Raw genomic sequence first — 24,489 nt, forward strand, 5'->3', positions numbered from 1 at the left:
AATGAGAGAGTTGTGTTGACTCAGTGAATTGATCCAATGAGAGATGTGTTGACTCAGTGAATTGATCCAATGAGAGAGTTGTGTTGACTCAGTGAATAGATCCAATGAGCGCATTGTTTTGACTCAGTGAATTGATCCAATGGGAGAGTTCCGTTGACACAGTGAATTCATCCAATGAGGGAGTTGTGTAGACTCAGTGAATTGATCCAATGAGGGTGTTGTGTAGACTCAGTGAATTGATCCAATGAGAGAGTTCCGTTGACACAATGAATTGATCCAATGAGGGAGTTGTGTTGATTCAGTGAATTGATCCAATGAGGGAGTTGTGTTGACTCAGTGAATTGATCCAATGAGAGAGTTCCGTTGACACAGTGAATTCATCCAATGAGGGAGTTGTGTAGACTCAGTGAATTGATCCAATGAGAGAGTTCCGTTGACACAGTGAATTGATCCAATGAGAGAGTTGTGTTTACTCAATGAATTGATCCAATGAGAGAGTTGTGTTGACTCAGTGAATTGATCCAATGAGGGAGTTGTGTTGAGTCAGTGAATAAATCCAATGAGAGAGTTGCCATGTCAGAGTGAATTGATCCAATGAGGTAGTTCCGTTGACTCAGTGAATTGATCCTATGAGAGAGTTGCCATCACTCAGTGAATTGATCCAATGAGAGAGTTGTGTTGACTCAGTGAATTGACCCAATGAGAGTGTTGTGTTGACTCAGTGAATTCATCCAATCAGAGAGTTGTGTTGACTCAGTGAATTGATCCAATGAGAGAGTTGTGTTGACTCGGTAAATTGATCCAATAAGAGAGTTGCGTTGACTCAGTGAATTCATCCAATGAGGGAGTTGCATAAACTCAATGAATTGATCCAATGAGAGAGTTGTGTTGACTCAGTGAATTGATCCTATGAGAGAGTTGCCATCACTCAGTGAATCAATCCAATGAGAGAGTTGTGTTGACTCAGTGAATTGACCCAATGCGTGTGTTGTGTTGACTCAGTGAATTCATCCAATCAGAGAGTTGTGTTGACTCAGTGAATTGATCCAATGAGGGAGTTGCATAAACTCAATGAATTGATCCAATGAGAGAGTTGTGTTGACTCAGTGAATTGATCCAATGAGAGAGTTGTGTTGACTCAGTGAATTGATCCAATGAGGGAGTTGTGTTGACTCAGTGAATTGATCCAATGAGAGAGTTCCGTTGACACAGTGAATTGATCCAATGAGGGAGTTGTGTAGACTCAGTGAATTGATCCAATGAGAGAGTTGTGTTGACTCAGTGAATTGATCCAATGAGGGAGTTGTGTTCACTCAGTGAATTGATCCAATGAGGTAGTTGTGTTGACTCAGTGAATTGATCCAATGAGAGAGTTCTGTTGACTCAATGAATTGATCCAATGAGGGAGTTGTGTTGACTCAGTGAATTGATCCAATGAGGGAGTTGTGTTCACTCAGTGAATTGATCCAATGAGGGAGTTGCATAAATTCAATGAATTGATCCAATGAGAGAGTTGTGTTGACTCAGTGAATTGATCCAATGAGAGAGTTGTGTTGACTCAGTGAATTGATCCAATGAGGGAGTTGTGTTGACTCAGTGAATTGATCCAATGGGAGAGTTCCGTTGACACAGTGAATTCATCCAATGAGGGAGTTGTGTAGACTCAGTGAATTGATCCAATGAGAGAGTTGTGTTGACTCAGTGAATTGATCCAATGAGGGAGTTGTGTTCACTCAGTGAATTGATCCAATGAGGTAGTTGTGTTGACTCAGTGAATTGATCCAATGAGAGAGTTGTGTTGACTCAATGAATTGATCCAATGAGGGAGTTGTGTTGACTCAGTGAATTGATCCAATGAGAGAGTTGTGTTGACTCAATGAATTGATCCAATGAGGGAGTTGTGTTGACTTAGTGAATTGATCCAATGAGAGAGTTGTGTTGACTCAATGAATTGATCCAATGAGAGAGTTGCATAGACTCAGTGAATTGATCCAATGAGAGAGTTGTGTTGACTCAATGGATTGATCCAATGAGGGAGTTGTGTTGACTCAGTGAATTGATCCAATGAGAGAGTTGTGTTGACTCAGTGAATTGATCCAATGAGAGAGTCGTGTTGACTAAGTGAATTGATCCAATGAGAGAGTTGTGTTGACTCAGTGAATTGATCCAATGAGGGAGTTATGTTGACTCAGTGAATTGATCCAATGAGAGAGTTGTGTTGACTCAGTGAATTGATCCAATGAGGGAGTTGTGTTGACTCAGTGAATTGATCCAATGAGGGAGTTATGTTGACTCAGTGAATTGATCCAATGAGAGAGTTGTGTTGACTCAGTGAATTGATCCAATGAGGGAGTTGTGTTGACTCAGTGAATTGATCCAATGAGAGAGTTGTGTTGACTCAGTGAATTGATCCAATGAGGGAGTTGTGTTGACTCAGTGAATTGATCCAATGAGAGAGCTGTGTTGTCTCAGTTAAATGATCCAATGAGAGAGTTGTGTTGACTCAGTCAATTGATCCAATGAGGGAGTTGTGTTGACTCAGTGAATTGATCCAATGAGAGAGCTGTGTTGTCTCAGTTAAATGATCCAATGAGAGAGTTGTGTTGACTCAGTCAATTGATCCAATGAGAGAGTTGTGTTGACTCAGTGAATTGATCCAATGAGGGAGTTGTGTTGACTCAATGAATTGATCCAATGAGAGAGTTGCATAGACTCAGTGAATTGATCCAATGAGAGAGTTGTGTTGACTCAATGGATTGATCCAATGAGGGAGTTGTGTTGACTCAGTGAATTGATCCAATGAGAGAGTTGTGTTGACTCAGTGAATTGATCCAATGAGAGAGTCGTGTTGACTAAGTGAATTGATCCAATGAGAGAGTTGTGTTGACTCAATGAATTGACCCAATGAGGGAGTTGTGTTGACTCAGTGAATTGATCCAATGAGGGAGTTATGTTGACTCAGTGAATTGATCCAATGAGAGAGTTGTGTTGACTCAGTGAATTGATGCAATGAGGGAGTTGTGTTGACTCAGTGAATTGATCCAATGAGAGAGTTGTGTTGACTCAGTGAATTGATCCAATGAGGGAGTTGTGTTGACTCAGTGAATTGATCCAATGAGAGAGCTGTGTTGTCTCAGTTAAATGATCCAATGAGAGAGTTGTGTTGACTCAGTCAATTGATCCAATGAGAGAGTTGTGTTGACTCAGTGAATTGATCCAATGAGGGAGTTGTGTTGACTCAGTGAATTGATCCAATGAGAGAGTTGTGTTGACTCAGTGAATTGATCCAATGAGAGAGTTGTGTTGACTCAGTGAATTGATCCAATGAGGGAGTTGTGTTGATTCAGTGAATTGATCCAATGAGGGAGTTGTGTTGATTCAGTGAATTGATCCAATGAGGGAGTTGTGTTGACTCAGTGAATTGATCCAATGAGAGAGTTGTGTTGACTCAGTGAATTGATCCAATGAGGGAGTTGTGTTGACACAGTGAATTCATCCAATGAGGGAGTTGTGTAGACTCAGTGAATTGATCCAATGAGAGAGTTCCGTTGACACAGTGAATTCATCCAATGAGAGAGTTGCATAGACTCAGTGAATTGATCCAATCAGAGAGTTGTGTTGACTCAGTGAATTGATCCAATGAGGGAGTTGTGTTGACTCAGGGAATTGATCCTATGAGAGAGTTGCCATCACTCAGTGAATTAATCCAATGAGAGGGTTGTGTTGACTCAGTGAATTGATCCAATGAGGGAGTTGTGTCGACTCAGTGAATTGATCCAATGAGAGAGTTGTGTTGACTCAGTGAATTGATCCAATGAGAGAGTTGTGTTGACTCAGTGAATTGATCCAATGAGGGAGTTGTGTTGACTCAGTGAATTGACCCAATGCGTGTGTTGTGTTGACTCAGTGAATTCATCCAATCAGAGAGTTGTGTTGACTCAGTGAATTGATCCAATGAGATAATTTTGTTGACTCGGTAAATTGATCCAATAAGAGAGTTGTGTTGACTCAGTGAATTGATCCTGTGACAGAGTTGCCATCACTCAGTGAATTAATCCAATGAGGGAGTTGTGTTGACTCAGTGAATTGACCCAATGAGAGAGTTGTGTTTACTCAATGAATTGGTCCAATGAGAGAGTTGTGTTGACTCAGTGAATTGATCCAATGAGGTAGTTGTGTTGACTCAGTGAATAAATCCAATGAGAGAGTTGCCATGTCAGAGTGAATTGATCCAATGAGGTAGTTCCGTTGACTCAGTGAATTGATCCGATGAGAGAGTTGCCATCACTCAGTGAATTAATCCAATGAGAGGGTTGTGTTGACTCAGTGAATTGATCCAATGAGGGAGTTGTGTCGACTCAGTGAATTGATCCAATGAGAGAGTTGTGTTGACTCAGTGAATTGATCCAATGAGAGAGTTGTGTTGACTCAGTGAATTGATCCAATGAGGGAGTTGTGTTGACTCAGTGAATTGACCCAATGCGTGTGTTGTGTTGACTCAGTGAATTCATCCAATCAGAGAGTTGTGTTGACTCAGTGAATTGATCCAATGAGATAATTTTGTTGACTCGGTAAATTGATCCAATAAGAGAGTTGTGTTGACTCAGTGAATTGATCCTGTGACAGAGTTGCCATCACTCAGTGAATTAATCCAATGAGGGAGTTGTGTTGACTCAGTGAATTGACCCAATGCGTGTGTTGTGTTGACTCAGTGAATTCATCCAATCAGAGAGTTGTGTTGACTCAGTGAATTGATCCAATGAGATAATTTTGTTGACTCGGTAAATTGATCCAATAAGAGAGTTGCGTTGACTCAGTGAATTGATCCAATGAGGGAGTTGCATAAACTCAATGAATTGATCCAACGAGAGAGTTGTGTTGACTCAGTGAATTGATCCAATGAGGGAGTTGTGTTGACTCAGTGAATTGATCCAATGAGAGAGTTGTGTTGACTCAGTGTATTGATCCAATGAGAGAGGTGTGTTGACTCAGTGAATTTATCCAATGAGAGAGTTGTGTTGACTCAGTGAATAGATCCAATGAGCGCATTGTTTTGACTCAGTGAATTGATCCAATGGGAGAGTTCCGTTGACACAGTGAATTCATCCAATGAGGGAGTTGTGTAGACTCAGTGAATTGATCCAATGAGGGTGTTGTGTAGACTCAGTGAATTGATCCAATGAGAGAGTTCCATTGACACAGTGAATTCATCCAATGAGGGCGTTGTGTAGACTCAGTGAATTGATCCAATGAGAGAGTTCCGTTGACACAGTGAATTGATCCAATGAGAGAGTTGTGTTTACTCAATGAATTGGTCCAATGAGAGAGTTGTGTTGACTCAGTGAATTGATCCAATGAGGTAGTTGTGTTGACTCAGTGAATAAATCCAATGAGAGAGTTGCCATGTCAGAGTGAATTGATCCAATGAGGTAGTTCCGTTGACTCAGTGAATTGATCCGATGAGAGAGTTGCCATCACTCAGTGAATTGATCCAATGAGAGAGTTGTGTTGACTCAGTGAATTGACCCAATGAGAGTGTTGTGTTGACTCAGTGAATTCATCCAATCAGAGAGTTGTGTTGACTCAGTGAATTGATCCAATGAGAGAGTTGTGTTGACTCGGTAAATTGATCCAATAAGAGAGTTGCGTTGACTCAGTGAATTGATCCAATGAGGGAGTTGCATAAACTCAATGAATTGATCCAATGAGAGAGTTGTGTTGACTCAGTGAATTGATCCTATGAGAGAGTTGCCATCACTCAGTGAATTAATCCAATGAGAGAGTTGTGTTGACTCAGTGAATTGACCCAATGCGTGTTTTGTGTTGACTCAGTGAATTCATCCAATCAGAGAGTTGTGTTGACTCAGTGAATTGATCCAATGAGATAATTTTGTTGACTCGGTAAATTTATCCAATAAGAGAGTTGTGTTGACTCAGTGAATTGATCCTATGACAGAGTTGCCATCACTCAGTGAATTAATCCAATGAGGGAGTTGTGTTGACTCAGTGAATTGACCCAATGCGTGTGTTGTGTTGACTCAGTGAATTCATCCAATCAGAGAGTTGTGTTGACTCAGTGAATTGATCCAATGAGATAATTTTGTTGACTCGGTAAATTGATCCAATAAGAGAGTTGCGTTGACCCAGTGAATTGATCCAATGAGGGAGTTGCATAAACTCAATGAATTGATCCAATGAGAGAGTTGTGTTGACTCAGTGAATTGATCCAATGAGAGAGTTGTGTTGACTCAGTGAATTGATCCAATGAGGGAGTTGTGTTGACTCGGTAAATTGATCCAATCAGAGAGTTGTGTTGACTCAGTGAATTGATCCAATAAGAGAGTTGTGTTGACTCGGTAAATTGATCCAATGAGGGAGTTGTGTTGACTCAGTGAATAAATCCAATGAGAGAGTTACCATGTCAGAGTGAATTGATCCAATGAGGTAGTTCCGTTGACTCAGTGAATTGATCCTATGAGAGAGTTGCCATCACTCAGTGAATTGATCCAATGAGAGAGTTGTGTTGACTCAGTGAATTGACCCAATGAGAGTGTTGTGTTGACTCAGTGAATTCATCCAATCAGAGAGTTGCCATCACTCAGTGAATTAATCCAATGAGAGAGTTGTGTTGACTCAGTGAATTGACCCAATGCGTGTGTTGTGTTGACTCAGTGAATTCATCCAATCAGAGAGTTGTGTTGACTCAGTGAATTGATCCAATGAGATAATTTTGTTGACTCGGTAAATTTATCCAATAAGAGAGTTGTGTTGACTCAGTGAATTGATCCTATGACAGAGTTGCCATCACTCAGTGAATTAATCCAATGAGGGAGTTGTGTTGACTCAGTGAATTGACCCAATGCGTGTGTTGTGTTGACTCAGTGAATTCATCCAATCAGAGAGTTGTGTTGACTCAGTGAATTGATCCAATGAGATAATTTTGTTGACTCGGTAAATTGATCCAATAAGAGAGTTGCGTTGAACCAGTGAATTGATCCAATGAGGGAGTTGCATAAACTCAATGAATTGATCCAATGAGAGAGTTGTGTTGACTCAGTGAATTGATCCAATGAGAGAGTTGTGTTGACTCAGTGAATTGATCCAATGAGAGATGTGTTGACTCAGTGAATTGATCCAATGAGAGAGTTGTGTTGACTCAGTGAATAGATCCAATGAGCGCATTGTTTTGACTCAGTGAATTGATCCAATGGGAGAGTTCCGTTGACACAGTGAATTCATCCAATGAGGGAGTTGTGTAGACTCAGTGAATTGATCCAATGAGGGTGTTGTGTAGACTCAGTGAATTGATCCAATGAGAGAGTTCCGTTGACACAATGAATTGATCCAATGAGGGAGTTGTGTTGATTCAGTGAATTGATCCAATGAGGGAGTTGTGTTGACTCAGTGAATTGATCCAATGAGAGAGTTCCGTTGACACAGTGAATTCATCCAATGAGGGAGTTGTGTAGACTCAGTGAATTGATCCAATGAGAGAGTTCCGTTGACACAGTGAATTGATCCAATGAGAGAGTTGTGTTTACTCAATGAATTGATCCAATGAGAGAGTTGTGTTGACTCAGTGAATTGATCCAATGAGGGAGTTGTGTTGAGTCAGTGAATAAATCCAATGAGAGAGTTGCCATGTCAGAGTGAATTGATCCAATGAGGTAGTTCCGTTGACTCAGTGAATTGATCCTATGAGAGAGTTGCCATCACTCAGTGAATTGATCCAATGAGAGAGTTGTGTTGACTCAGTGAATTGACCCAATGAGAGTGTTGTGTTGACTCAGTGAATTCATCCAATCAGAGAGTTGTGTTGACTCAGTGAATTGATCCAATGAGAGAGTTGTGTTGACTCGGTAAATTGATCCATTAAGAGAGTTGCGTTGACTCAGTGAATTCATCCAATGAGGGAGTTGCATAAACTCAATGAATTGATCCAATGAGAGAGTTGTGTTGACTCAGTGAATTGATCCTATGAGAGAGTTGCCATCACTCAGTGAATTAATCCAATGAGAGAGTTGTGTTGACTCAGTGAATTGACCCAATGCGTGTGTTGTGTTGACTCAGTGAATTCATCCAATCAGAGAGTTGTGTTGACTCAGTGAATTGATCCAATGAGATAATTTTGTTGACTCGGTAAATTGATCCAATAAGAGAGTTGTGTTGACTCAGTGAATTGATCCTATGACAGAGTTGCCATCACTCAGTGAATTAATCCAATGAGGGAGTTGTGTTGACTCAGTGAATTGACCCAATGCGTGTGTTGTGTTGACTCAGTGAATTCATCCAATCAGAGAGTTGTGTTGACTCAGTGAATTGATCCAATGAGGGAGTTGCATAAACTCAATGAATTGATCCAATGAGAGAGTTGTGTTGACTCAGTGAATTGATCCAATGAGAGAGTTGTGTTGACTCAGTGAATTGATCCAATGAGGGAGTTGTGTTGACTCAGTGAATTGATCCAATGAGAGAGTTCCGTTGACACAGTGAATTGATCCAATGAGGGAGTTGTGTAGACTCAGTGAATTGATCCAATGAGAGAGTTGTGTTGACTCAGTGAATTGATCCAATGAGGGAGTTGTGTTCACTCAGTGAATTGATCCAATGAGGTAGTTGTGTTGACTCAGTGAATTGATCCAATGAGAGAGTTCTGTTGACTCAATGAATTGATCCAATGAGGGAGTTGTGTTGACTCAGTGAATTGATCCAATGAGGGAGTTGTGTTCACTCAGTGAATTGATCCAATGAGGGAGTTGCATAAACTCAATGAATTGATCCAATGAGAGAGTTGTGTTGACTCAGTGAATTGATCCAATGAGAGAGTTGTGTTGACTCAGTGAATTGATCCAATGAGGGAGTTGTGTTGACTCAGTGAATTGATCCAATGGGAGAGTTCCGTTGACACAGTGAATTCATCCAATGAGGGAGTTGTGTAGACTCAGTGAATTGATCCAATGAGAGAGTTGTGTTGACTCAGTGAATTGATCCAATGAGGGAGTTGTGTTCACTCAGTGAATTGATCCAATGAGGTAGTTGTGTTGACTCAGTGAATTGATCCAATGAGAGAGTTGTGTTGACTCAATGAATTGATCCAATGAGGGAGTTGTGTTGACTCAGTGAATTGATCCAATGAGAGAGTTGTGTTGACTCAATGAATTGATCCAATGAGGGAGTTGTGTTGACTTAGTGAATTGATCCAATGAGAGAGTTGTGTTGACTCAATGAATTGATCCAATGAGAGAGTTGCATAGACTCAGTGAATTGATCCAATGAGAGAGTTGTGTTGACTCAATGGATTGATCCAATGAGGGAGTTGTGTTGACTCAGTGAATTGATCCAATGAGAGAGTTGTGTTGACTCAGTGAATTGATCCAATGAGAGAGTCGTGTTGACTAAGTGAATTGATCCAATGAGAGAGTTGTGTTGACTCAGTGAATTGATCCAATGAGGGAGTTATGTTGACTCAGTGAATTGATCCAATGAGAGAGTTGTGTTGACTCAGTGAATTGATCCAATGAGGGAGTTGTGTTGACTCAGTGAATTGATCCAATGAGGGAGTTATGTTGACTCAGTGAATTGATCCAATGAGAGAGTTGTGTTGACTCAGTGAATTGATCCAATGAGGGAGTTGTGTTGACTCAGTGAATTGATCCAATGAGAGAGTTGTGTTGACTCAGTGAATTGATCCAATGAGGGAGTTGTGTTGACTCAGTGAATTGATCCAATGAGAGAGCTGTGTTGTCTCAGTTAAATGATCCAATGAGAGAGTTGTGTTGACTCAGTCAATTGATCCAATGAGAGAGTTGTGTTGACTCAGTGAATTGATCCAATGAGGGAGTTGTGTTGACTTAGTGAATTGATCCAATGAGAGAGTTGTGTTGACTCAATGAATTGATCCAATGAGAGAGTTGCATAGACTCAGTGAATTGATCCAATGAGAGAGTTGTGTTGACTCAATGGATTGATCCAATGAGGGAGTTGTGTTGACTCAGTGAATTGATCCAATGAGAGAGTTGTGTTGACTCAGTGAATTGATCCAATGAGAGAGTCGTGTTGACTAAGTGAATTGATCCAATGAGAGAGTTGTGTTGACTCAATGAATTGACCCAATGAGGGAGTTGTGTTGACTCAGTGAATTGATCCAATGAGGGAGTTATGTTGACTCAGTGAATTGATCCAATGAGAGAGTTGTGTTGACTCAGTGAATTGATCCAATGAGGGAGTTGTGTTGACTCAGTGAATTGATCCAATGAGAGAGTTGTGTTGACTCAGTGAATTGATCCAATGAGGGAGTTGTGTTGACTCAGTGAATTGATCCAATGAGAGAGCTGTGTTGTCTCAGTTAAATGATCCAATGAGAGAGTTGTGTTGACTCAGTCAATTGATCCAATGAGAGAGTTGTGTTGACTCAGTGAATTGATCCAATGAGGGAGTTGTGTTGACTCAGTGAATTGATCCAATGAGAGAGTTGTGTTGACTCAGTGAATTGATCCAATGAGAGAGTTGTGTTGACTCAGTGAATTGATCCAATGAGGGAGTTGTGTTGATTCAGTGAATTGATCCAATGAGGGAGTTGTGTTGATTCAGTGAATTGATCCAATGAGGGAGTTGTGTTGACTCAGTGAATTGATCCAATGAGAGAGTTGTGTTGACTCAGTGAATTGATCCAATGAGGGAGTTGTGTTGACACAGTGAATTCATCCAATGAGGGAGTTGTGTAGACTCAGTGAATTGATCCAATGAGAGAGTTCCGTTGACACAGTGAATTCATCCAATGAGAGAGTTGCATAGACTCAGTGAATTGATCCAATCAGAGAGTTGTGTTGACTCAGTGAATTGATCCAATGAGGGAGTTGTGTTGACTCAGGGAATTGATCCTATGAGAGAGTTGCCATCACTCAGTGAATTAATCCAATGAGAGGGTTGTGTTGACTCAGTGAATTGATCCAATGAGGGAGTTGTGTCGACTCAGTGAATTGATCCAATGAGAGAGTTGTGTTGACTCAGTGAATTGATCCAATGAGAGAGTTGTGTTGACTCAGTGAATTGATCCAATGAGGGAGTTGTGTTGACTCAGTGAATTGACCCAATGCGTGTGTTGTGTTGACTCAGTGAATTCATCCAATCAGAGAGTTGTGTTGACTCAGTGAATTGATCCAATGAGATAATTTTGTTGACTCGGTAAATTGATCCAATAAGAGAGTTGCGTTGACTCAGTGAATTGATCCAATGAGGGAGTTGCATAAACTCAATGAATTGATCCAATGAGAGAGTTGTGTTGACTCAGTGAATTGATCCAATGAGGGAGTTGTGTTGACTCAGTGAATTGATCCAATGAGAGAGTTGTGTTGACTCAGTGAATTGATCCAATGAGAGAGGTGTGTTGACTCAGTGAATTTATCCAATGAGAGAGTTGTGTTGACTCAGTGAATAGATCCAATGAGCGCATTGTTTTGACTCAGTGAATTGATCCAATGGGAGAGTTCCGTTGACACAGTGAATTCATCCAATGAGGGAGTTGTGTAGACTCAGTGAATTGATCCAATGAGGGTGTTGTGTAGACTCAGTGAATTGATCCAATGAGAGAGTTCCATTGACACAGTGAATTCATCCAATGAGGGCGTTGTGTAGACTCAGTGAATTGATCCAATGAGAGAGTTCCGTTGACACAGTGAATTGATCCAATGAGAGAGTTGTGTTTACTCAATGAATTGGTCCAATGAGAGAGTTGTGTTGACTCAGTGAATTGATCCAATGAGGTAGTTGTGTTGACTCAGTGAATAAATCCAATGAGAGAGTTGCCATGTCAGAGTGAATTGATCCAATGAGGTAGTTCCGTTGACTCAGTGAATTGATCCGATGAGAGAGTTGCCATCACTCAGTGAATTGATCCAATGAGAGAGTTGTGTTGACTCAGTGAATTGACCCAATGAGAGTGTTGTGTTGACTCAGTGAATTCATCCAATCAGAGAGTTGTGTTGACTCAGTGAATTGATCCAATGAGAGAGTTGTGTTGACTCGGTAAATTGATCCAATAAGAGAGTTGCGTTGACTCAGTGAATTGATCCAATGAGGGAGTTGCATAAACTCAATGAATTGATCCAATGAGAGAGTTGTGTTGACTCAGTGAATTGATCCTATGAGAGAGTTGCCATCACTCAGTGAATTAATCCAATGAGAGAGTTGTGTTGACTCAGTGAATTGACCCAATGCGTGTTTTGTGTTGACTCAGTGAATTCATCCAATCAGAGAGTTGTGTTGACTCAGTGAATTGATCCAATGAGATAATTTTGTTGACTCGGTAAATTTATCCAATAAGAGAGTTGTGTTGACTCAGTGAATTGATCCTATGACAGAGTTGCCATCACTCAGTGAATTAATCCAATGAGGGAGTTGTGTTGACTCAGTGAATTGACCCAATGCGTGTGTTGTGTTGACTCAGTGAATTCATCCAATCAGAGAGTTGTGTTGACTCAGTGAATTGATCCAATGAGATAATTTTGTTGACTCGGTAAATTGATCCAATAAGAGAGTTGCGTTGACCCAGTGAATTGATCCAATGAGGGAGTTGCATAAACTCAATGAATTGATCCAATGAGAGAGTTGTGTTGACTCAGTGAATTGATCCAATGAGAGAGTTGTGTTGACTCAGTGAATTGATCCAATGAGGGAGTTGTGTTGACTCAGTGAATTGATCCAATGAGAGAGTTGTGTTGACTCAGTGAATTGATCCAATGAGGGAGTTGTGTTGACTCAGTGAATTGATCCAATGAGAGAGTTGTGTTGACTCAGTGAATTGATCCAATGAGGGAGTTATGTTGACTCAGTGAATTGATCCAATGAGAGTGTTGCATAGACTCAGTGAATTGATCCAATGAGAGAGTTGTGTTGACTCAATGAATTGATCCAATGAGGGAGTTGTGTTGACTCAGTGAATTGATCCAATGAGAGAGTTGTGTTGACTCAATGAATTGATCCAATGAGGGAGTTGTGTTGACTCAGTGAATTGATCCAATGAGAGAGTTGTGTTGACTCAGTGAATTGATCCAATGAGAGAGTTGTGTTGACTCAATGAATTGATCCAATGAGAGAGTTGCATAGACTCAGTGAATTGATCCAATGAGAGAGTTGTGTTGACTCAATGAATTGATCCAATGAGGGAGTTGTGTTGACTCAGTGAATTGATCCAATGAGGGAGTTGTGTTGACTCAGCGAATTGATCCAATGAGAGAGTTGTGTTGACTCAATGAATTGATCCAATGAGGGAGTTGTGTTGACTCAGTGAATTGATCCAATGAGAGAGTCGTGTTGACTCAGTGAATTGATCCAATGAGAGAGTTGTGTTGACTCAATGAATTGATCCAATGAGAGAGTTGTGTTGTCTCAGTGAATTGATCCAATGAGGGAGTTATGTTGACTCAGTGAATTGATCCAATGAGAGAGTTGTGTTGACTCAGTGAATTGATCCAATGAGGGAGTTGTGTTCACTCAGTGAATTGATCCAATGAGAGAGTTGTGTTGACTCAGTGAATTGATCCAATGAGGGAGTTGTGTTGACTCAGTGAATTGATCCAATGAGAGAGCTGTGTTGTCTCAGTTAAATGATCCAATGAGAGAGTTGTGTTGACTCAGTGAATTGATCCAATGAGGGAGTTGTGTTGATTCAGTGAATTGATCCAATGAGGGAGTTATGTTGACTCAGTGAATTGATCCAATGAGAGAGTTGTGTTGACTCAGTGAATTGATCCAATGAGGGAGTTGTGTTCACTCAGTGAATTGATCCAATGAGAGAGTTGTGTTGACTCAGTGAATTGATCCAATGAGGGAGTTGTGTTGACTCAGTGAATTGATCCAATGAGAGAGCTGTGTTGTCTCAGTTAAATGATCCAATGAGAGAGTTGTGTTGACTCAGTGAATTGATCCAATGAGGGAGTTGTGTTGACTCAGTGAATTGATCCAATGAGAGAGTTGTGTTGACTCAGTGAATTGATCCAATGAGAGAGTTGTGTTGACTCAGTGAATAAATCCAATGAGAGAGTAGTGTTGACTCAGTGAATTGATCCAATGAGGGAGTTGTGTTGATTCAGTGAATTGATCCAATGAGGGAGTTGTGTTGACTCAGTGAATTGATCCAATGAGAGAGTTGTGTTGACTCAGTGAATTGATCCAATGAGAGAGTTGTGTTGATTCAGTGAATTGATCCAATGAGGGAGTTGTGTTGACTCAGTGAATTGATCCAATGAGGGAGTTGTGTTGACTCAGTGAATTGATCCAATGAGAGAGCTGTGTTGTCTCAGTTAAATGATCCAATGAGAGAGTTGTGTTGACTCAGTGAATTGATCCAATGAGGGAGTTGTGTTGACTCAGTGAAATGATCCAATGAGAGAGCTGTGTTGTCTCAGTTAAATGATCCAATGAGAGAGTTGTGTTGACTCAGTGAATTGATCCAATGAGGGAGTTGTGTTGACTCAGTGAATTGATCCAATGAGAGAGTTGTGTTGACTCAGTGAATTGATCCAATGAGAGAGTTCCGTTGACACAGTGAATTCATCCAATGAGAGAGTTGCATAGACTCAGTGAATTGATCCAATGAGGGAGTTGTGTTGACTCAGTGAATTGATCCAATGAGGGAGTTGTGTTGACTCAGTGAATTGATCCAATGAGAGAGTTGTGTTGACTCAGTGAATTGATCCAATGAGGGAGTTGTGTTGACTCAGTGAATTGATCCAATGAGAGAGTTGTGTTGACTCAGTGAATTGATCCAATGAGAGAGTTGTGTTGACTCAGTGAATTGATCCAATGAGGGAGTTGTGTTGATTCAGTGAATTGATCCAATGAGGGAGTTGTGTTGACTCAGTGAATTGATCCAATGAGAGAGTTCCATTGACACAGTGAATTCATCCAATGAGGGCGTTGTGTAGACTCAGTGAATTGATCCAATGAGAGAGTTCCGTTGACACAGTGAATTGATCCAATGAGAGAGTTGTGTTTACTCAATGAATTGGTCCAATGAGAGAGTTGTGTTGACTCAGTGAATTGATCCAATGAGGTAGTTGTGTTGACTCAGTGAATAAATCCAATGAGAGAGTTGCCATGTCAGAGTGAATTGATCCAATGAGGTAGTTCCGTTGACTCAGTGAATTGATCCGATGAGAGAGTTGCCATCACTCAGTGAATTGATCCAATGAGAGAGTTGTGTTGACTCAGTGAATTGACCCAATGAGAGTGTTGTGTTGACTCAGTGAATTCATCCAATCAGAGAGTTGTGTTGACTCAGTGAATTGATCCAATGAGAGAGTTGTGTTGACTCGGTAAATTGATCCAAAACGAGAGTTGCGTTGACTCAGTGAATTGATCCAATGAGGGAGTTGCATAAACTCAATGAATTGATCCAATGAGAGAGTTGTGTTGACTCAGTGAATTGATCCTATGAGAGAGTTGCCATCACTCAATGAATTGATCCAATGAGGGAGTTGTGTTGACTCAGTGAATTGATCCAATGAGAGAGTTGTGTTGACTCAATGAATTGATCCAATGAGGGAGTTGTGTTGACTCAGTGAATTGATCCAATGAGAGAGTTGTGTTGACTCAGTGAATTGATCCAATGAGAGAGTTGTGTTGACTCAATGAATTGATCCAATGAGAGAGTTGCATAGACTCAGTGAATTGATCCAATGAGAGAGTTGTGTTGACTCAATGAATTGATCCAATGAGGGAGTTGTGTTGACTCAGTGAATTGATCCAATGAGGGAGTTGTGTTGACTCAGCGAATTGATCCAATGAGAGAGTTGTGTTGACTCAATGAATTGATCCAATGAGGGAGTTGTGTTGACTCAGTGAATTGATCCAATGAGAGAGTCGTGTTGACTCAGTGAATTGATCCAATGAGAGAGTTGTGTTGACTCAATGAATTGATCCAATGAGAGAGTTGTGTTGTCTCAGTGAATTGATCCAATGAGGGAGTTATGTTGACTCAGTGAATTGATCCAATGAGAGAGTTGTGTTGACTCAGTGAATTGATCCAATGAGGGAGTTGTGTTCACTCAGTGAATTGATCCAATGAGAGAGTTGTGTTGACTCAGTGAATTGATCCAATGAGGGAGTTGTGTTGACTCAGTGAATTGATCCAATGAGAGAGCTGTGTTGTCTCAGTTAAATGATCCAATGAGAGAGTTGTGTTGACTCAGTGAATTGATCCAATGAGGGAGTTGTGTTGATTCAGTGAATTGATCCAATGAGGGAGTTATGTTGACTCAGTGAATTGATCCAATGAGAGAGTTGTGTTGACTCAGTGAATTGATCCAATGAGGGAGTTGTGTTCACTCAGTGAATTGATCCAATGAGAGAGTTGTGTTGACTCAGTGAATTGATCCAATGAGGGAGTTGTGTTGACTCAGTGAATTGATCCAATGAGAGAGCTGTGTTGTCTCAGTTAAATGATCCAATGAGAGAGTTGTGTTGACTCAGTGAATTGATCCAATGAGGGAGTTGTGTTGACTCAGTGAATTGATCCAATGAGAGAGTTGTGTTGACTCAGTGAATTGATCCAATGAGAGAGTTGTGTTGACTCAGTGAATAAATCCAATGAGAGAGTAGTGTTGACTCAGTGAATTGATCCAATGAGGGAGTTGTGTTGATTCAGTGAATTGATCCAATGAGGGAGTTGTGTTGACTCAGTGAATTGATCCAATGAGAGAGTTGTGTTGACTCAGTGAATTGATCCAATGAGAGAGTTGTGTTGATTCAGTGAATTGATCCAATGAGGGAGTTGTGTTGACTCAGTGAATTGATCCAATGAGGGAGTTGTGTTGACTCAGTGAATTGATCCAATGAGAGAGCTGTGTTGTCTCAGTTAAATGATCCAATGAGAGAGTTGTGTTGACTCAGTGAATTGATCCAATGAGGGAGTTGTGTTGACTCAGTGAAATGATCCAATGAGAGAGCTGTGTTGTCTCAGTTAAATGATCCAATGAGAGAGTTGTGTTGACTCAGTGAATTGATCCAATGAGGGAGTTGTGTTGACTCAGTGAATTGATCCAATGAGAGAGTTGTGTTGACTCAGTGAATTGATCCAATGAGAGAGTTCCGTTGACACAGTGAATTCATCCAATGAGAGAGTTGCATAGACTCAGTGAATTGATCCAATGAGGGAGTTGTGTTGACTCAGTGAATTGATCCAATGAGGGAGTTGTGTTGACTCAGTGAATTGATCCAATGAGAGAGTTGTGTTGACTCAGTGAATTGATCCAATGAGGGAGTTGTGTTGACTCAGTGAATTGATCCAATGAGAGAGTTGTGTTGACTCAGTGAATTGATCCAATGAGAGAGTTGTGTTGACTCAGTGAATTGATCCAATGAGGGAGTTGTGTTGATTCAGTGAATTGATCCAATGAGGGAGTTGTGTTGACTCAGTGAATTGATCCAATGAGAGAGTTCCATTGACACAGTGAATTCATCCAATGAGGGCGTTGTGTAGACTCAGTGAATTGATCCAATGAGAGAGTTCCGTTGACACAGTGAATTGATCCAATGAGAGAGTTGTGTTTACTCAATGAATTGGTCCAATGAGAGAGTTGTGTTGACTCAGTGAATTGATCCAATGAGGTAGTTGTGTTGACTCAGTGAATAAATCCAATGAGAGAGTTGCCATGTCAGAGTGAATTGATCCAATGAGGTAGTTCCGTTGACTCAGTGAATTGATCCGATGAGAGAGTTGCCATCACTCAGTGAATTGATCCAATGAGAGAGTTGTGTTGACTCAGTGAATTGACCCAATGAGAGTGTTGTGTTGACTCAGTGAATTCATCCAATCAGAGAGTTGTGTTGACTCAGTGAATTGATCCAATGAGAGAGTTGTGTTGACTCGGTAAATTGATCCAATAAGAGAGTTGCGTTGACTCAGTGAATTGATCCAATGAGGGAGTTGCATAAACTCAATGAATTGATCCAATGAGAGAGTTGTGTTGACTCAGTGAATTGATCCTATGAGAGAGTTGCCATCACTCAGTGAATTAATCCAATGAGAGAGTTGTGTTGACTCAGTGAATTGACCCAATGCGTGTTTTGTGTTGACTCAGTGAATTCATCCAATCAGAGAGTTGTGTTGACTCAGTGAATTGATCCAATGAGATAATTTTGTTGACTCGGTAAATTTATCCAATAAGAGAGTTGCGTTGACCCAGTGAATTGATCCAATGAGGGAGTTGCATAAACTCAATGAATTGATCCAATGAGAGAGTTGTGTTGACTCAGTGAATTGATCCAATGAGAGAGTTGTGTTGACTCAGTGAATTGATCCAATGAGGGAGTTGTGTTGACTCAGTGAATTGATCCAATGAGAGAGTTGTGTTGACTCAGTGAATTGATCCAATGAGGGAGTTGTGTTGACTCAGTGAATTGATCCAATGAGAGAGTTGTGTTGACTCAGTGAATTGATCCAATGAGGGAGTTATGTTGACTCAGTGAATTGATCCAATGAGAGTGTTGCATAGACTCAGTGAATTGATCCAATGAGAGAGTTGTGTTGACTCAATGAATTGATCCAATGAGGGAGTTGTGTTGACTCAGTGAATTGATCCAATGAGAGAGTTGTGTTGACTCAATGAATTGATCCAATGAGGGAGTTGTGTTGACTCAGTGAATTGATCCAATGAGAGAGTTGTGTTGACTCAGTGAATTGATCCAATGAGAGAGTTGTGTTGACTCAATGAATTGATCCAATGAGAGAGTTGCATAGACTCAGTGAATTGATCCAATGAGAGAGTTGTGTTGACTCAATGAATTGATCCAATGAGGGAGTTGTGTTGACTCAGTGAATTGATCCAATGAGGGAGTTGTGTTGACTCAGCGAATTGATCCAATGAGAGAGTTGTGTTGACTCAATGAATTGATCCAATGAGGGAGTTGTGTTGACTCAGTGAATTGATCCAATGAGAGAGTCGTGTTGACTCAGTGAATTGATCCAATGAGAGAGTTGTGTTGACTCAATGAATTGATCCAATGAGAGAGTTGTGTTGTCTCAGTGAATTGATCCAATGAGGGAGTTATGTTGACTCAGTGAATTGATCCAATGAGAGAGTTGTGTTGACTCAGTGAATTGATCCAATGAGGGAGTTGTGTTCACTCAGTGAATTGATCCAATGAGAGAGTTGTGTTGACTCAGTGAATTGATCCAATGAGGGAGTTGTGTTGACTCAGTGAATTGATCCAATGAGAGAGCTGTGTTGTCTCAGTTAAATGATCCAATGAGAGAGTTGTGTTGACTCAGTGAATTGATCCAATGAGGGAGTTGTGTTGATTCAGTGAATTGATCCAATGAGGGAGTTATGTTGACTCAGTGAATTGATCCAATGAGAGAGTTGTGTTGACTCAGTGAATTGATCCAATGAGGGAGTTGTGTTCACTCAGTGAATTGATCCAATGAGAGAGTTGTGTTGACTCAGTGAATTGATCCAATGAGGGAGTTGTGTTGACTCAGTGAATTGATCCAATGAGAGAGCTGTGTTGTCTCAGTTAAATGATCCAATGAGAGAGTTGTGTTGACTCAGTGAATTGATCCAATGAGGGAGTTGTGTTGACTCAGTGAATTGATCCAATGAGAGAGTTGTGTTGACTCAGTGAATTGATCCAATGAGAGAGTTGTGTTGACTCAGTGAATAAATCCAATGAGAGAGTAGTGTTGACTCAGTGAATTGATCCAATGAGGGAGTTGTGTTGATTCAGTGAATTGATCCAATGAGGGAGTTGTGTTGACTCAGTGAATTGATCCAATGAGAGAGTTGTGTTGACTCAGTGAATTGATCCAATGAGAGAGTTGTGTTGATTCAGTGAATTGATCCAATGAGGGAGTTGTGTTGACTCAGTGAATTGATCCAATGAGGGAGTTGTGTTGACTCAGTGAATTGATCCAATGAGAGAGCTGTGTTGTCTCAGTTAAATGATCCAATGAGAGAGTTGTGTTGACTCAGTGAATTGATCCAATGAGGGAGTTGTGTTGACTCAGTGAAATGATCCAATGAGAGAGCTGTGTTGTCTCAGTTAAATGATCCAATGAGAGAGTTGTGTTGACTCAGTGAATTGATCCAATGAGGGAGTTGTGTTGACTCAGTGAATTGATCCAATGAGAGAGTTGTGTTGACTCAGTGAATTGATCCAATGAGAGAGTTCCGTTGACACAGTGAATTCATCCAATGAGAGAGTTGCATAGACTCAGTGAATTGATCCAATGAGGGAGTTGTGTTGACTCAGTGAATTGATCCAATGAGGGAGTTGTGTTGACTCAGTGAATTGATCCAATGAGAGAGTTGTGTTGACTCAGTGAATTGATCCAATGAGGGAGTTGTGTTGACTCAGTGAATTGATCCAATGAGGGAGTTGTGTTGACTCAGTGAATTGATCCAATGAGAGAGCTGTGTTGTCTCAGTTAAATGATCCAATGAGAGAGTTGTGTTGACTCAGTGAATTGATCCAATGAGGGAGTTGTGTTGACTCAGTGAAATGATCCAATGAGAGAGCTGTGTTGTCTCAGTTAAATGATCCAATGAGAGAGTTGTGTTGACTCAGTGAATTGATCCAATGAGGGAGTTGTGTTGACTCAGTGAATTGATCCAATGAGAGAGTTGTGTTGACTCAGTGAATTGATCCAATGAGAGAGTTCCGTTGACACAGTGAATTCATCCAATGAGAGAGTTGCATAGACTCAGTGAATTGATCCAATGAGGGAGTTGTGTTGACTCAGTGAATTGATCCAATGAGGGAGTTGTGTTGACTCAGTGAATTGATCCAATGAGAGAGTTGTGTTGACTCAGTGAATTGATCCAATGAGGGAGTTGTGTTGACTCAGTGAATTGATCCAATGAGAGAGTTGTGTTGACTCAGTGAATTGATCCAATGAGAGAGTTGTGTTGACTCAGTGAATTGATCCAATGAGGGAGTTGTGTTGATTCAGTGAATTGATCCAATGAGGGAGTTGTGTTGACTCAGTGAATTGATCCAATGAGAGAGTTCCATTGACACAGTGAATTCATCCAATGAGGGCGTTGTGTAGACTCAGTGAATTGATCCAATGAGAGAGTTCCGTTGACACAGTGAATTGATCCAATGAGAGAGTTGTGTTTACTCAATGAATTGGTCCAATGAGAGAGTTGTGTTGACTCAGTGAATTGATCCAATGAGGTAGTTGTGTTGACTCAGTGAATAAATCCAATGAGAGAGTTGCCATGTCAGAGTGAATTGATCCAATGAGGTAGTTCCGTTGACTCAGTGAATTGATCCGATGAGAGAGTTGCCATCACTCAGTGAATTGATCCAATGAGAGAGTTGTGTTGACTCAGTGAATTGACCCAATGAGAGTGTTGTGTTGACTCAGTGAATTCATCCAATCAGAGAGTTGTGTTGACTCAGTGAATTGATCCAATGAGAGAGTTGTGTTGACTCGGTAAATTGATCCAATAAGAGAGTTGCGTTGACTCAGTGAATTGATCCAATGAGGGAGTTGCATAAACTCAATGAATTGATCCAATGAGAGAGTTGTGTTGACTCAGTGAATTGATCCTATGAGAGAGTTGCCATCACTCAGTGAATTAATCCAATGAGAGAGTTGTGTTGACTCAGTGAATTGACCCAATGCGTGTTTTGTGTTGACTCAGTGAATTCATCCAATCAGAGAGTTGTGTTGACTCAGTGAATTGATCCAATGAGATAATTTTGTTGACTCGGTAAATTTATCCAATAAGAGAGTTGCGTTGACCCAGTGAATTGATCCAATGAGGGAGTTGCATAAACTCAATGAATTGATCCAATGAGAGAGTTGTGTTGACTCAGTGAATTGATCCAATGAGAGAGTTGTGTTGACTCAGTGAATTGATCCAATGAGGGAGTTGTGTTGACTCAGTGAATTGATCCAATGAGAGAGTTGTGTTGACTCAGTGAATTGATCCAATGAGGGAGTTGTGTTGACTCAGTGAATTGATCCAATGAGAGAGTTGTGTTGACTCAGTGAATTGATCCAATGAGGGAGTTATGTTGACTCAGTGAATTGATCCAATGAGAGTGTTGCATAGACTCAGTGAATTGATCCAATGAGAGAGTTGTGTTGACTCAATGAATTGATCCAATGAGGGAGTTGTGTTGACTCAGTGAATTGATCCAATGAGAGAGTTGTGTTGACTCAATGAATTGATCCAATGAGGGAGTTGTGTTGACTCAGTGAATTGATCCAATGAGAGAGTTGTGTTGACTCAGTGAATTGATCCAATGAGAGAGTTGTGTTGACTCAATGAATTGATCCAATGAGAGAGTTGCATAGACTCAGTGAATTGATCCAATGAGAGAGTTGTGTTGACTCAATGAATTGATCCAATGAGGGAGTTGTGTTGACTCAGTGAATTGATCCAATGAGGGAGTTGTGTTGACTCAGCGAATTGATCCAATGAGAGAGTTGTGTTGACTCAATGAATTGATCCAATGAGGGAGTTGTGTTGACTCAGTGAATTGATCCAATGAGAGAGTCGTGTTGACTCAGTGAATTGATCCAATGAGAGAGTTGTGTTGACTCAATGAATTGATCCAATGAGAGAGTTGTGTTGTCTCAGTGAATTGATCCAATGAGGGAGTTATGTTGACTCAGTGAATTGATCCAATGAGAGAGTTGTGTTGACTCAGTGAATTGATCCAATGAGGGAGTTGTGTTCACTCAGTGAATTGATCCAATGAGAGAGTTGTGTTGACTCAGTGAATTGATCCAATGAGGGAGTTGTGTTGACTCAGTGAATTGATCCAATGAGAGAGCTGTGTTGTCTCAGTTAAATGATCCAATGAGAGAGTTGTGTTGACTCAGTGAATTGATCCAATGAGGGAGTTGTGTTGATTCAGTGAATTGATCCAATGAGGGAGTTATGTTGACTCAGTGAATTGATCCAATGAGAGAGTTGTGTTGACTCAGTGAATTGATCCAATGAGGGAGTTGTGTTCACTCAGTGAATTGATCCAATGAGAGAGTTGTGTTGACTCAGTGAATTGATCCAATGAGGGAGTTGTGTTGACTCAGTGAATTGATCCAATGAGAGAGCTGTGTTGTCTCAGTTAAATGATCCAATGAGAGAGTTGTGTTGACTCAGTGAATTGATCCAATGAGGGAGTTGTGTTGACTCAGTGAATTGATCCAATGAGAGAGTTGTGTTGACTCAGTGAATTGATCCAATGAGAGAGTTGTGTTGACTCAGTGAATAAATCCAATGAGAGAGTAGTGTTGACTCAGTGAATTGATCCAATGAGGGAGTTGTGTTGATTCAGTGAATTGATCCAATGAGGGAGTTGTGTTGACTCAGTGAATTGATCCAATGAGAGAGTTGTGTTGACTCAGTGAATTGATCCAATGAGAGAGTTGTGTTGATTCAGTGAATTGATCCAATGAGGGAGTTGTGTTGACTCAGTGAATTGATCCAATGAGGGAGTTGTGTTGACTCAGTGAATTGATCCAATGAGAGAGCTGTGTTGTCTCAGTTAAATGATCCAATGAGAGAGTTGTGTTGACTCAGTGAATTGATCCAATGAGGGAGTTGTGTTGACTCAGTGAAATGATCCAATGAGAGAGCTGTGTTGTCTCAGTTAAATGATCCAATGAGAGAGTTGTGTTGACTCAGTGAATTGATCCAATGAGGGAGTTGTGTTGACTCAGTGAATTGATCCAATGAGAGAGTTGTGTTGACTCAGTGAATTGATCCAATGAGAGAGTTCCGTTGACACAGTGAATTCATCCAATGAGAGAGTTGCATAGACTCAGTGAATTGATCCAATGAGGGAGTTGTGTTGACTCAGTGAATTGATCCAATGAGGGAGTTGTGTTGACTCAGTGAATTGATCCAATGAGAGAGTTGTGTTGACTCAGTGAATTGATCCAATGAGGGAGTTGTGTTGACTCAGTGAATTGATCCAATGAGAGAGTTGTGTTGACTCAGTGAATTGATCCAATGAGAGAGTTGTGTTGACTCAGTGAATTGATCCAATGAGGGAGTTGTGTTGATTCAGTGAATTGATCCAATGAGGGAGTTGTGTTGATTCAGTGAATTGATCCAATGAGGGAGTTGTGTTGACTCAGTGAATTGATCCAATGAGAGAGTTGTGTTGACTCAGTGAATTCATCCAATGAGGGAGTTGTGTAGACTCAGTGAATTGATCCAATGAGAGAGTTCCGTTGACACAGTGAATTCATCCAATGAGAGAGTTGCATAGACTCAGTGAATTGATCCAATGAGGGAGTTGTGTTGACTCAGTGAATTGATCCAATGAGAGAGTTGTTTTGACTCAGTGAATTGATCCAATGAGGGAGTTGTGTTGACTCAGTGAATTGATCCAATGAGGGAGTTGTGTTGACTCAGTGAATTGATCTAATGAGGTAGTTCCGTTTACTCATTGAGTTGATCCAATGAGAGAGTTGCTATCACTCAGTGAATTAATCAGTGAGAGGGCAAGGTGTCGGCGATATAC

General features: G+C 40.7%; 1 protein-coding gene across 2 annotated transcripts in view; it reads left to right on the top strand.

Moving 5' to 3' along the window:
* Nucleotides 1-24,489, top strand: part of LOC140405312 (uncharacterized) — a 266,780-nt gene that overhangs the window by 116,503 nt on the left and 125,788 nt on the right. The window lies entirely within an intron of this gene.

This window comes from Scyliorhinus torazame, chromosome X, assembly GCF_047496885.1.
Source record: "Scyliorhinus torazame isolate Kashiwa2021f chromosome X, sScyTor2.1, whole genome shotgun sequence".
Taxonomy (NCBI): Eukaryota; Metazoa; Chordata; class Chondrichthyes; order Carcharhiniformes; family Scyliorhinidae; genus Scyliorhinus; species Scyliorhinus torazame.